Source organism: Triticum aestivum, chromosome 4A (assembly GCF_018294505.1).
Source record: "Triticum aestivum cultivar Chinese Spring chromosome 4A, IWGSC CS RefSeq v2.1, whole genome shotgun sequence".
Lineage (NCBI taxonomy): Eukaryota > Viridiplantae > Streptophyta > Magnoliopsida > Poales > Poaceae > Triticum > Triticum aestivum.
In genome coordinates this window covers 576,432,555-576,444,921 of record NC_057803.1, presented here as the reverse complement: position 1 = coordinate 576,444,921, position 12,367 = coordinate 576,432,555, and the positions used below count along the sequence as shown (strand labels likewise).

General features: G+C 48.7%; 1 pseudogene; it reads right to left on the bottom strand.

Annotated features, from left to right (window-relative positions):
* Positions 1-11,682: 11,682 nt before the first annotated feature.
* LOC123088976 (uncharacterized) lies at positions 11,683-11,821 on the bottom strand (annotated as a pseudogene).
* Between the last annotated feature and the right edge of the window lie 546 nt (positions 11,822-12,367).

Genomic DNA, 12,367 nt, shown 5'->3' with positions numbered 1-12,367 from the left:
ATCCAGGCTTTCCATTGAAAAACACCTTTCAAATAACCCTATATGCTTTCTAGAAATTCTACATCATTTCTGATCATCAATATGTCAACAACATATACTCATCAGAAATTCTATAGTGCTCCCACTCACTTCTTTGGAAATACAAGTTTCTCATAAACTTTGTACAAACCCAAAATCTTTGATCATCATCAAAGCATACATTCCAACTCCGAGATGCTCACTCCAGTCCTTAGAAGGATTGCTGGAGCTTTGCATACTTATTAGCATCTTTCGGGATTGACAAAACCTTCCGGTTTTATCACATACAACCTTTCCTCAAGAAAATCGTCGAGGAAACAATGTTTTGACATCCTATCTGCAAGATTTCATAAATAATGCAGTAATCGCTAATATAATTCCAACAGACTCTTAGCATCGCTACGAGTGAGAAAATCTCATCGTAGTCAACTCCTTGAACTTGTCGGAAAACATCTTAACGACAAGTCGAGCTTTCTTAATGGTGACATTTACCATCATTGTCCGTCTTCCTTTTGAAATCCATCTGTACTCATACATGGATCTTCTCTCGGATTTTATGGCCTCAAGCCATTTATCGGAATCCGGGCTCACCATTGCTTCTCCATAGCTCGTAGGTTCATTGTTGTCTAGCAACATGACCTTCAAGACAGGATCACCTTACCACTCCGAAGTAGTACGTGTCCTTGTCATCCTACGAGGTTTGGTAGTGACTTGATCCGAAGTTTCATGATCAATATCATAAGCTTCCACTTCAATTGGTGTAGGTGCCACAGGAACAACTTCCTGTGCCCTGCCAGACACTAGTTGAAGAGACGGTTCAATAACCTCATCAAGTCTCCACCATCCTCCCACTCAACTCTTTCGAGAGAAACCTTTCCTCGAGAAATGACCCGATTCTAGAAACAATCCATATTGCTTTCGGATCTGAATTAGGAGGTATACCCAACTGTTTTGGGTGTCCTATGAAGATGCATTTTATCCGCTTTGGGTTCGAGCTTATCAACCTGAAACTTTTTCATATAAGCGTCGCAGCCCCAAACTTTTAAGAAACGACAACTTAGGTTTCTCTAAACCATTATTCATACGGTGTCATCTCAACGGAATTATGTGGTGCCCTCTTTAAAGTGAATGTGGTTGTCTCTAATGCCTAACCCATGAACGATAGTGGTAATTCGATAAGAGACATCATGGTACGCACCATATCCAATAGGGTGCAACTATGATGTTCGGACACACCATCACACTATGGTGTTCCAGGCGGTATTAATTGTGAAACAATTTCCACAATGTCTTAATTGTGTGCCAAAACTCGTAACTCAGATATTCATCTCTATGATCGTATCATAGACATTTTATCCTCTTGTCACAATGATCTTCTACTTCACTCTGAAATTACTTGAACCATTCAATAATTCAGACTTGTGTTTCATCAAGTAAATATTCTCAACATCTATTCGAATCATCTGTGAAGTAAGAACATAACGATATTCACTGCATGCCTCAGCACTTATTGGACTGCACACATCATAATGTGTTACTTCCAACAAGTTGCTATCTTGTTCCATCTTATTGAAACCGAGGCTTTTCAGTCATCTTGCCTATCTGGTATGATTTGCATATCTCAAGTGATTCAAAATCAAGTGAGTCCGAACGGTCCATTTGCATGGAGTTTCTTCATGCATATACACCAATAGACATGGTTCGCATGTCTCAAACTTTTCAAAAACGAGTGAGTCCAAAGATCCATCAACATGGAGCTTCTTCATGCGTTTTATACCATTATGACTTACATGGCAGTGCCACAAGTAAGTGGTACTATCATTACTATCTTATATCTTTTGGCATGAAAATGTGTATCACTACGATCGAGATTCAATAAACCATTCCTTTAGGTGCATGACCATCGAAGGTATTATTCAAATAAATAGAGTAACCATTATTCTCCTTAAATGAATAACCATATTGCGATAGACATAATCCAATCATGTCAATGCTCAACGCAAACACCAAATGATAATTATTCTGGTTTAATACTAATCTTGATGGTAGAGGGAGCGTGCGATGTTTGATCACATCAAACTTGGAAACACTTCCAACACATATCGTCAGCTCACCTTTAGCTAGTCTCCGTTTATTCCGTAGCTTTTATTTCGAGTTACTAACACTTAGCAACCGAACCGGTATCTTATACCCTGGTGCTACTAGGAGTACTAGTAAAGTACACATTAACATAATGTATATCCAATATACTTCTATCGACCTTGCCAGCCTTCTCATCTACCAAGTATCTAGGGTAATTCTGCTCTAGTGACTGTTCCCCTTTATTACAGAAGCACTTAGTCTCGGGTTTGGGTTCAACCTTGGGTTTCTTCACTGGAGCAACAGCTGATTTGCCGTTTCATGAAGTATCCCTTCTTGCCCTTGCCCTTCTTGAAACTAGTGGTTTCACCAACCATCAACAATTGATGCTCCTTCTTGATTTCTACTTTCGCGGTGTCAAACATCGTGAATACCTCAAGGATCATCTTATTTATCCCTGATATGTTATAGTTCATCACGAAGCTCTAGCAGCTCGGTGGCAATGACTTTGGGAAAACATCACTATCTCATTTGGAAGATCAACTCCCACTCGATTCAAGTGATTGTTGTACTCAGACAATCTGAGCACAAGCTCAACGATTGAGCTTTTCTCCCTTAGTTTGCAGGCTAAGAAAATCGTCGGAGGTCTCATACCTCTTGACGTGGGCACGAGCCTGAAATCCTAATTTCAGCCCTCGAAACATCTCATATGTTCCGCGACGTTTTGAAAACGTCTTTGGTGCCTCTACTTAAACCATTTAACTGAACCATCACGTAGTTATCAAAACGTGTATGTTCGATGTTCGAAACATCCACAAACGACGTTTGGGGTTCAGCACATTGAGCAGTGCATTAAGGACATAAGCTATCTACTGTCTGCATAATTGATACTTTCAACTTTCAACTATATTTTCTCTAGGAACATATCTAAAACAGTAGAACTATAGCGTGAACTACGACATAATTTGCAAAAAGTCTTTTGACTATGTTCATGGATAATTAAGTTCATCTTATGAACTCCCACTCAGATAGACATCCCTCTAGTCATCTAAGTGATTACATGATCCGAGTCAACTAGGCCGTGTCCGATCATCACGTGAGACGGACTAGTTATCATCGGTGAACATCTTCATGTTGATCGTATCTACTATACGACTCATGCTCGACCTTTCGGTCTCCGTGTTCCGAGGCCATGTTTGTACATGCTAGGCTCGTCAAGTTAACCCTAAGTGTTTTCGCTGTGTAAAACTGTCTTACACCCGTTGTATGTGAACGTAAGAATCCATCACACCCGATCATCACGTGGTGCTTAGAAGCGACGAACTGTAGCAACGGTGCACAGTTAGGGGAGAACACTTCTTGAAATTTTGTAAGGGATCATCTTATTTACTACCGTCGTCCTAAGTAAACAAGATGCATAAACATGATAAACATCACATGCAATCAAATAGAGTAGTGACATGATATGGCCAATATCATATAGCTCCTTTGATCTTCATCTTCGGGGCTCCATGATCATCTTGTCACCGGCTTGACACCATGATCTCCATCATCGTGTCTTCATGAAGTTGTCACGCCAACGACTACTTCTACTTCTATGACTAACGCGTTTAGCAATAAAGTAAAGTAGTTTACATGGCGTTCTTCAATGACACGCAGGTCATACAAAAAATAAAGACAACTCCTATGGCTCCTGCCGGTTGTCATACTCATCGACATGCAAGTCGTGAATCCTATTACAAGAACATGATCAATCTCATACATCACATATATCATTCATCACATCCTTTTGGCCATATCACATCACATAGCATACCCTGCAAAAACAAGTTAGACGTCCTCTAATTGTTGTTGCATGTTTTACGTGGCTGCTATGGGTTTCTAGCAAGAACGTTTCTTACCTACGCAAGACCACAACGTGATATGCCAATTGCTATTTACCCTTCATAAGGACCCTTTTCATCGAATCCGTTCCGACTAAAGTGGGAGAGACTGGCACCCGCTAGCCACCTTATGCACCAAGTGCATGTCAATCGGTGGAACCTGTCTCACGTAAGAGTACGTGTAAGGTCGGTCCGGGCCGCTTCATCCCACAATACCGTCGAAACAAGATTGGACTAGTAACGGTAAGCATATTGAACAACATCAACGCCCACAACTACTTTGTGTTCTACTCGTGCAAAGAATCTACGCAATAGACCTAGCTCATGATGCCACTGTTGGGGAACGTAGCAGAAATTCAAAAAATTTCCTACGTAACACCAAGATCTATCTATGGAGAGACCAGCAACGAGTAGAAAGGAGAGTGCATCTACATACCCTTGTAGATTGCTAAGCGGAAGCGTTCAAGTGAACGGGGTTGATGGAGTCGTACTCGTCGTGATTCAGATCACCGATGATCAAGTGCCGAACGGACGGCACCTCCGCGTTCAACACACGTACAGCCCGGTGACGTCTCCCACGCCTTGATCCAGCAAGGAGAGAGGGAGAGGTTGAGGAAGACTCCATCCAACAGCAGCACAACGGCGTGGTGGTGATGGAGGAGCGTGGCAATCCCGCAGGGCTTCGCCGAGCACCTACGGGAGAGGAGATGTGTCACGGGGGGAGAGGGAGGCAACCAAAGGCCTTAGGTCTGATTGCTCCTCCTTTTCCCCACTATATATAGGGCCAAGGGAGAGGGGGAGGGCGCAGCCTTGCCCCCTCCTCCAAGGAAGGGGTGCGGCTAAGGAGGGGGAGGAGTCCATCCTCCCCAAGGTACCTCGGAGGTGCCTTCCCCCTTTAGGACTCTTCCCTTTTTCCTTTATCTTGGCGCATGGGCCTCTAGGGGCTGGTGCCCTTGGCCCATGTAGGCCAAGGCGCACCCCCTACAGCCCATGTGGCCCCCCGGGGCAGGTGGCCCCACCCGGTGGGCCCCCGGGACCCTTCCGGTGGTCCCGGTACAATACCGATGACCCCGAAACTTGTCCCGATGGCCGAAACAGGACTTCCTATATATAAATCTTTACCTCCGGACCATTCCGGAACTCCTCGACGTCCGGGATCTCATCCGGGACTCCGAACAACATTCGGTAACCACATACAAGCTTCCTTTATAACCCTAGCGTCATCGAACCTTAAGTGTGTAGACCCTACGGGTTCGGGAGACATGCAGACATGACCGAGACGTTCTCCGGTCAATAACCAACAGCGGGATCTGGATACCCATGTTGGCTCCCACATGTTCCACGATGATCTCATCGGATGAACCACGATGTCAAGGACTCAATCGATCCCGTATTCAATTCCCTTTGTCTAGCGGTATTTTACTTGCCCGAGATTCGATCGTCGGTATCCAATACCTTGTTCAATCTCGTTACCGGCAAGTCACTTTAATCATTCCGTAACACATCATCCCGTGATCAACTCCTTGGTCACATTGCGCATATGATGATGTCCTACCGAGTGGGCCCAGAGATACCTCTCCGTTTACACGGAGTGACAAATCCCAGTCTCGATCCGCATAAAACAATAGATACTTTCGGAGATACCTGTAGTGCACCTTTATAGTCACCCAGTTACGTTGTGACGTTTGATACACCCAAAGCACTCCTACGGTATCCAGGAGTTACACGATCTCATGGTCAAAGGAAGAGATACTTGACATTGGCAAAGCTCTAGCAAACGAACTACACGATCTTTGTGCTATGCTTAGGATTGGGTCTTGTCCATCACATCATTCTCCTAATGATGTGATCCCGTTATCAACGATATCCAATGTCCATAGCCAGGAAACCATGACTATCTGTTGATCACAACGAGCTAGTCAACTAGAGGCTCACTAGGGACATATTGTGGTCTATGTATTCACACGTGTATTACGATTTCCGGATAATACAGTTATAGCATGAATAAAAGACAATTATCATGAACAAGGAAATATAATAATAATACTTTTATTATTGCCTCTAGGGCATATTTCCAACAGAGGGCAGCTCGACGGAGAAGGTGTTCTGGTCTCAGTATGCTGAGGTCGGACACCATGTGCCCTTGAGCGACCAGCTGAAACAGCTGGTCGAGCTCCACAAGGCGGCCGAACAGGCCATGAAGGGCTTCATAGTTCGGCTGTGGCCCAGAGAGGCCCTGCCTGGGAGCTACTTCGGGCTGGTGTGGTGGCTGGTGGAGGCCTGTCCAAGGCTCGAGGTCATCAAGCACTCTGTCTGCATTGAAGGTGCCCGTAGGGCCCTTGCCCGTGCAAAGGTGCACTGGGGTAAGCTAGACGGTGAAAAGCTTGTGAGGGATGGGCCGCCGCCGGGGAAGGAGCATCGCAAGCCCAAGAACTACTACAAGGATGTTCTTGCGGGTGCCCGCCTTGTGGCGGATGAATGTACAAGGATGTAATTTTTGAATAAACTCGCTCGTTTTTATCCTGTGCGCTGAAAACTTGTTCATAGGCGCTTAAGAAATGCTTGTTGAATTTAAAATATTATTTTCTGTGCGGCCGTTTATCAAAAAATTGAGAGATGGCCAGTCGTCGGCTTCTGCCCCCATGCCACTAGTGCTGGGGTGTTCGGGATAAACCTGAGCACTATTTTTCCCATAGTTGGGTCCTTCGAGGGAGGCGCTCAGCACAACGAACCAGGCAATCGGACTATAATGCTTGAACACTCTCACTTAGCCATAGAACTTTATAATTTTAAATTTCGGCGAAGCCTCTAGTTTGGAAGACCGAGTTCGGGGCGCTATCCACGCCTTGGCCGGACAAATTCGGCTCCTCACTCGAAGCGGCATAAGTCTTTAGGGACTCGAAAAACCTCTCGAACAGCGACCGGCCTCTCGCCTCATCATGACAGTCAGTTTTAGCTTTCTCCACTGAGGTGCTTAACCCAGCTCAACCGGGGCACAATCGCAGTGGTTCTCCTAGTGCTACCTTAGCCGATATAGCGGAACGTAAGGCACCAAAACATAGGAGCCGGGCAAACCCAACTATTGACCCAAATCATGATTCGGAGCCGATGCATATAGTGCTATAAGTTCGGGGTGCCATACTTGTGAAAGTGTACGGACTTCTCACACAATATTAAAGGGTACTGAAGCCCCTGGCGTATTTGCCGTACCACCGTGTACGGGTGCAACATGTCATTAATGAACATATATATGAAAAGAGGATAATGCAAAAAATAGACAAAAAGCTATGCATTGTTTATAGAGAGGCTATTTATCAAAGCCGAACGATACAAATAGTGCGGTAAGCAAAATATATTGGACTATTCAGTATGTCCTGACCAGGGGCAGGCCGCGGAATTGTATTTAAAACAGGTATACCGCTCGTAACAGAGACCACCTGGGAGTTCCATAATGCGGCATGGCTTGTCTGCCTCCCTGGATCTTGCATCGTTGTGCGGCAGTCGAATTGCTGAACAGGTCGTCCGAAGTATGGAGTCCTGAAAGTAAGAAAAAAATTAAAAAAGAATACGGCAGCCCCTAGTACGTTTTAAGCCATATTTTGGGTGTGCCGTTATTGTGCCTCTTCCCCTGTGCCCATGGTATTTCAAGGGCGTAGTTATGTACGCGAGGTACTGGTTTCGCTATGTCGCGAAAGCTGGGGTTGGGGCTGCATTGCTACGCTTGCTCAGAGTGTGCCAGGCGGTCCCGCTGTGGGTTACTCCGGGCGCGCTTGGCAGTGTCTGGCTTTTTAATGGCCGGACTGGAGAATTGCCTGAGAAGGCTACTTTGTACCTCCGCTGCGAGAGCCGTCGTATGCTCCTCCGTACGGAGGGAGCGTTCGGTGTTTCCGTTGACCGTAATTACTCCTCGAGGGCCTGGCATCTTGAGCTTGAGATATGCGTAGTGCGGCACCGCATTGAACTTTGCAAATGCGGTTCGTCCGAGCAGGGCGTGATAGCCACTGCGAAACGGGACTATATCGAAGATTAACTCTTCGCTTCGGAAATTGTCCGGAGATCCAAAGACCACGTCAAGTGTTACTGAGCCTGTACAGTTGGCTTCTACACCTGGTATAACGCCTTTAAAGGTCGTTCTTGTGGGCTTAATCCTTGAGGGATCTATGCCCATTTTCTGCACTGTATCCTGATAAAGCAGGTTCAGGCTACTGCCGCCGTCCATGAGGACTCTTGTGAGATGAAATCCGTCAATGATTGGGTCGAGAACCAATGCGGCAAAGCCGCCATGACGGATGCTAGTGGGATGGTCCCTTCGATCAAAAGTGATCGGGCAGGAGGACCATGGGTTGAACTTTGGGGCGACTGGCTCCATCGCGTATACGTCCCGTAGCGCACACTTCCGCTCCCGCTTGGAAATGTGGGTTGTGTATATCATGTTCACCGTCCGCACTTGTGGGGGAAAGCCCTTCTATCCATTGTTGTTCGGCGGCTTGGGCTCCTCGTCGTCGCTGTGCAGCCCCTTGTCTCTGTTTTCGGCCCTTAACTTGCCTGCCTGCTTGAACACCCAACAATCCCTGTTAGTGTGATTGGCTAGCCTTTCGGGGGTGCCATGTATCTGGCACAAGCGATCGAGTATTCGGTCCAAACTGGACGGGCCCTGAGTATTCTTTTTGAATGGCTTTTTCCGCTAACCGGATTTATAGCCTTTGAATCCGGCATTGACTGCCGTGTCTTCATTGCTGTCACTGTTAACGCGGCGTTTTTGCTTATTCCGACGTGTCCTACCACTTTTGTCCTTGGTATCCGAATTACCAGGGTTCTTTGATAAGTTGTTACTGCGAGCTAGCCAGCTGTCTTCTCCCGTGCAAAAGCGGGTCATGAGTGTCGTGAGGGCTGCCATGGATTTCGGCTTTTCCTGTCCCAGGTGCCGGGCAAGCCACTCGTCGTGGATGTTATGCTTGAAGGCTGCTAGGGCCTCTGCGTCCGGATAGTCGACTATCTGATTTTTCTTTGTTAGGAACCGTGTCCAGAATTGTCTGGCCGATTCTTCTGGCTGCTGAATTATGTGGCTTAAGTCGTCGGCATCCGGCGGTCGCACGCAAGTGCCCTGGAAGTTGTCGAGGAATGCGGCTTCCAGGTCCTCCCAAGAACCGATTGAGTCTGCTGGCAAGCTGTTAAGCCAATGCCGGGCCGGTCCTTTAAGTTTGAGTGGGAGGTATTTGATGGCGTGTAGATCATCGTCGCGTGCCATGTGGATGTGAAGGAGATAATCCTCGATCCATACCGCCGGGTCTGTTGTGCCATCGTATGATTTGATGTTTACGGGTTTGAAACCCTCTGGGATTTTATGATCCATTACTTCATTCGTGAAGCATAGCGGGTGTGCGGCGCCTCTGTACTGGGCTATATCACGACGCAGCTCGGAAGAGCTATGTCTGTTGTGTTCGACCCGGCCGGATTTGTTGTATCCGGAGTGAGGATCATTGTCACATGCCGTAGGGCGCCTGCGCGATCCGTAGATCGATCTTATTTGTCTTGTCTTATCCTCCAGTATGTCTCGTAGGTCGGGCGCGTTTTCCCGTGCCTTAGTTGAGCGGCGTCAGGGCATGGCTTGGGTGGAGGGCCGAGAGGCCTCTCTGTCGCAGCCGCGAGGTGGCCGGTCTGCCATGTCATGCACTGGTGATGTAGGTGCTTCCTCCTCTGATCGGGGTAGCGGCCTGCGCTTCGGGCAACTCTTGGAGGGGCGTTCGAGTTCATACTCTTCGGCCGCAAGGACTTCAGTCCATCTGTTAGCTAGCAAATCTTGGGTAGCTTTAAGCTGTTGCTACTTTTTCTTGAGGCTGCTTGCCATGGCTAAAAGCCTGCGTTTAAAATGCTCTTGTTCGGCGGGGTCTGATGGTATGACGAATTCGTCGTCATCGAGGCTTGCCTCGTCTTCGGAGGGAGGCGTATAGTTATCATCCTCGACCTCTCGGTCTGCCGCTCTCTCATGAGGGCTGGCTTCTCCATCTTTCTGTGCCGAATCTTGCTAAGGTGGGTGTTCTTCGGCGCTATCCGGGGTAGTATTATCTCCCGTGCCGGAATCACCGTTTTTGCTTTGGCGGGATTTAGAGTGGCGCCGCTGACGCTGGCGCTTTGGTTGTTTCTTGGGGGCGTCATCCCCCACTATTCCATCGCCATCTCCATCTTTTGGAGTATCCACCATATATATGTCATATGATGAGGTGGCCTTCCAGCGCCCTACATGTGCTGGTTCCTGTTCGTCTCCTACATCGTCGTCCATGCCGTCGATGTCTTCGGAGCTGAAGTCAAGCATGTCGGTTAGATCGTCGACAGTGGCTACAAAGTGGGTGGTGGGTGGGCTTTGAATTTCCTCATCGTCCGTATTCCACCCTTGCTGACCGTAGTCCGGCCAGGGCTCTCCTGATAAAGAGAGAGACTTAAGAGAATTCAGGATGTCGCCAAAAGGCGAATGCTGAAAGATGTCTGCGACGGTGAACTCCATTATCGGCGCCCAATCGGATTCGATTGGCAGGGGCGCGGGGGGTTCGGAGTTCGGAGAGTAATCCGGCTCCTCGGAGTCACGGGCCATGCGGAGTGCGGGGCTGGAGTTCGGCTCAATCACCTCTGAGATCGCAGCCCCTGAGGCAGCGTCCAACCGCTGATCCTCGATCGGCGCAGTAGGCTTCGAATCAATGGTCGAAACCGATGCGTGTGCGGCCTCCAAGGCACTGTTCGGCGGCATAGCTATATCATGCCCATCGAGATAGTGCGGCACGCTTGGCTGTGGCTCGAATCCGTCGAAGATCAAGTCCCCGTGGATGTCAGCCGTGTAGTTTAGGCTTCCAAACCTGACCTGATGGCCAGGGGTGTAGCTTTCGATCTGCTCAAAGTGGCCAAGCGAATTGGCCTGCAGAGCGAAGCCGCCGAAGATGAAGATCTGTCCGGGGAGCAAAGTCTCACCCTGGACCGCATCGTTGTTGATGATCAAAGGAGCCATCGGGCCTAAAGGCGACGACACAGAGGAACTCTCAATGAAAGCACCAATGTCGGTGTCAAAACCGGCGGATCTCGGGTAGGGGGTCCAGAACTGTGCGTCTAGGCCGGATGGTAACAGGAGGCAGGGAACACGATGTTTTACCCAGGTTCGGGCCCTCTTGATGGAGGTAAAACCCTACGTCCTGCTTGATTAATATTGATGATATGGGTAGTACAAGAGTAGATCTACCACGAGATCAAGGAGGCTAAACCCTAGAAGCTAGCCTATGGTATGATTGTTGTGTATGGAGTTGATTGCCTACGGACTACAACCCTCCGGTTTATATAGACACCGGATAGGGTTAGGGTTACATAGAGTCGGTTACAATGGTAGGAGATCTTGAATATCCGCATCGCCAAGCTTGCCTTCCACGCCAAGGAAAGTCCCATTCGGACACGGGACGAAGTCTTCAATCTTGTATCTTCATAGTCCAGGAGTCCGGCTGAAGGTATAGTTCGGCTACCCGAACACCCCCTAATCCAGGACTCCCTCAACCGGAGCGGCCGTTGCCGCCGCCGCTGTTGCCGCCACCACCATCTCCTCCAGATTGCCCCTTGGCGCGAGAAGAGCCACGGCCACGTGATCCACCACCACGACCACACACCGCGGCGTTGGCAGAGGAGCGGAAGCCGCCGCTACTCGAGTGATTGAACTGGGCCATGCGCTGATCGAAGTTGCTGAGCATGGTGTAGAGCTCGTCGAGGGAGACTGGCATGACGCATGCATCGAGGGCAGAGACGAGGGACTGGTAGTCGACGTTGAGTCCGTGGATGATGTAGGAGATGAGCTCGTCGTCTTCGATGGCCTTCCTCGCGGCGGCAAGCTCATCGGCGAGGCCACGAAGAGAGGCGAAGTAGGAGGCAACCATCTGGTTGCCCTTCTGCGCGTTGATGAGCAACGTCCTGATGTTGTTCACACGGCTCATGGACTACGAGGAAAACATACCTGCCAACACTGTCCAGAGCGCGTGCGCCGTGGTGACCGTGGTCACCACGATAAGTACCTCCTTGGAGAGGGTGCTGAGCAAGTAGCCCAACACCTGCTGATCCTCCCAGACCCAGATTGGGTGGAGAGGGTTGGGCTCAGTGCTTTCTTTGCCATCCTTGTCCTTGGTGACATGAAGCCTGGCCGGCTCCGGTGTGGTGCCGTCGACGTAGCCGAAGACAACGGCGCCGCGCAGGTGGGGAGTGACCTGCGTGCGCCAGAGCACGTAGTTCGTGCGTGTTAGCTTCTCGGTGACCTGCCCATTGCAGGTAGCCTGGGAAGCGCCGGAGGAGGAGGAAGACATGGCTAGGCTCGTGTAGATGGGATCTCAATAGATGGGAAGAGATGGGGATCTGATTACCATGTG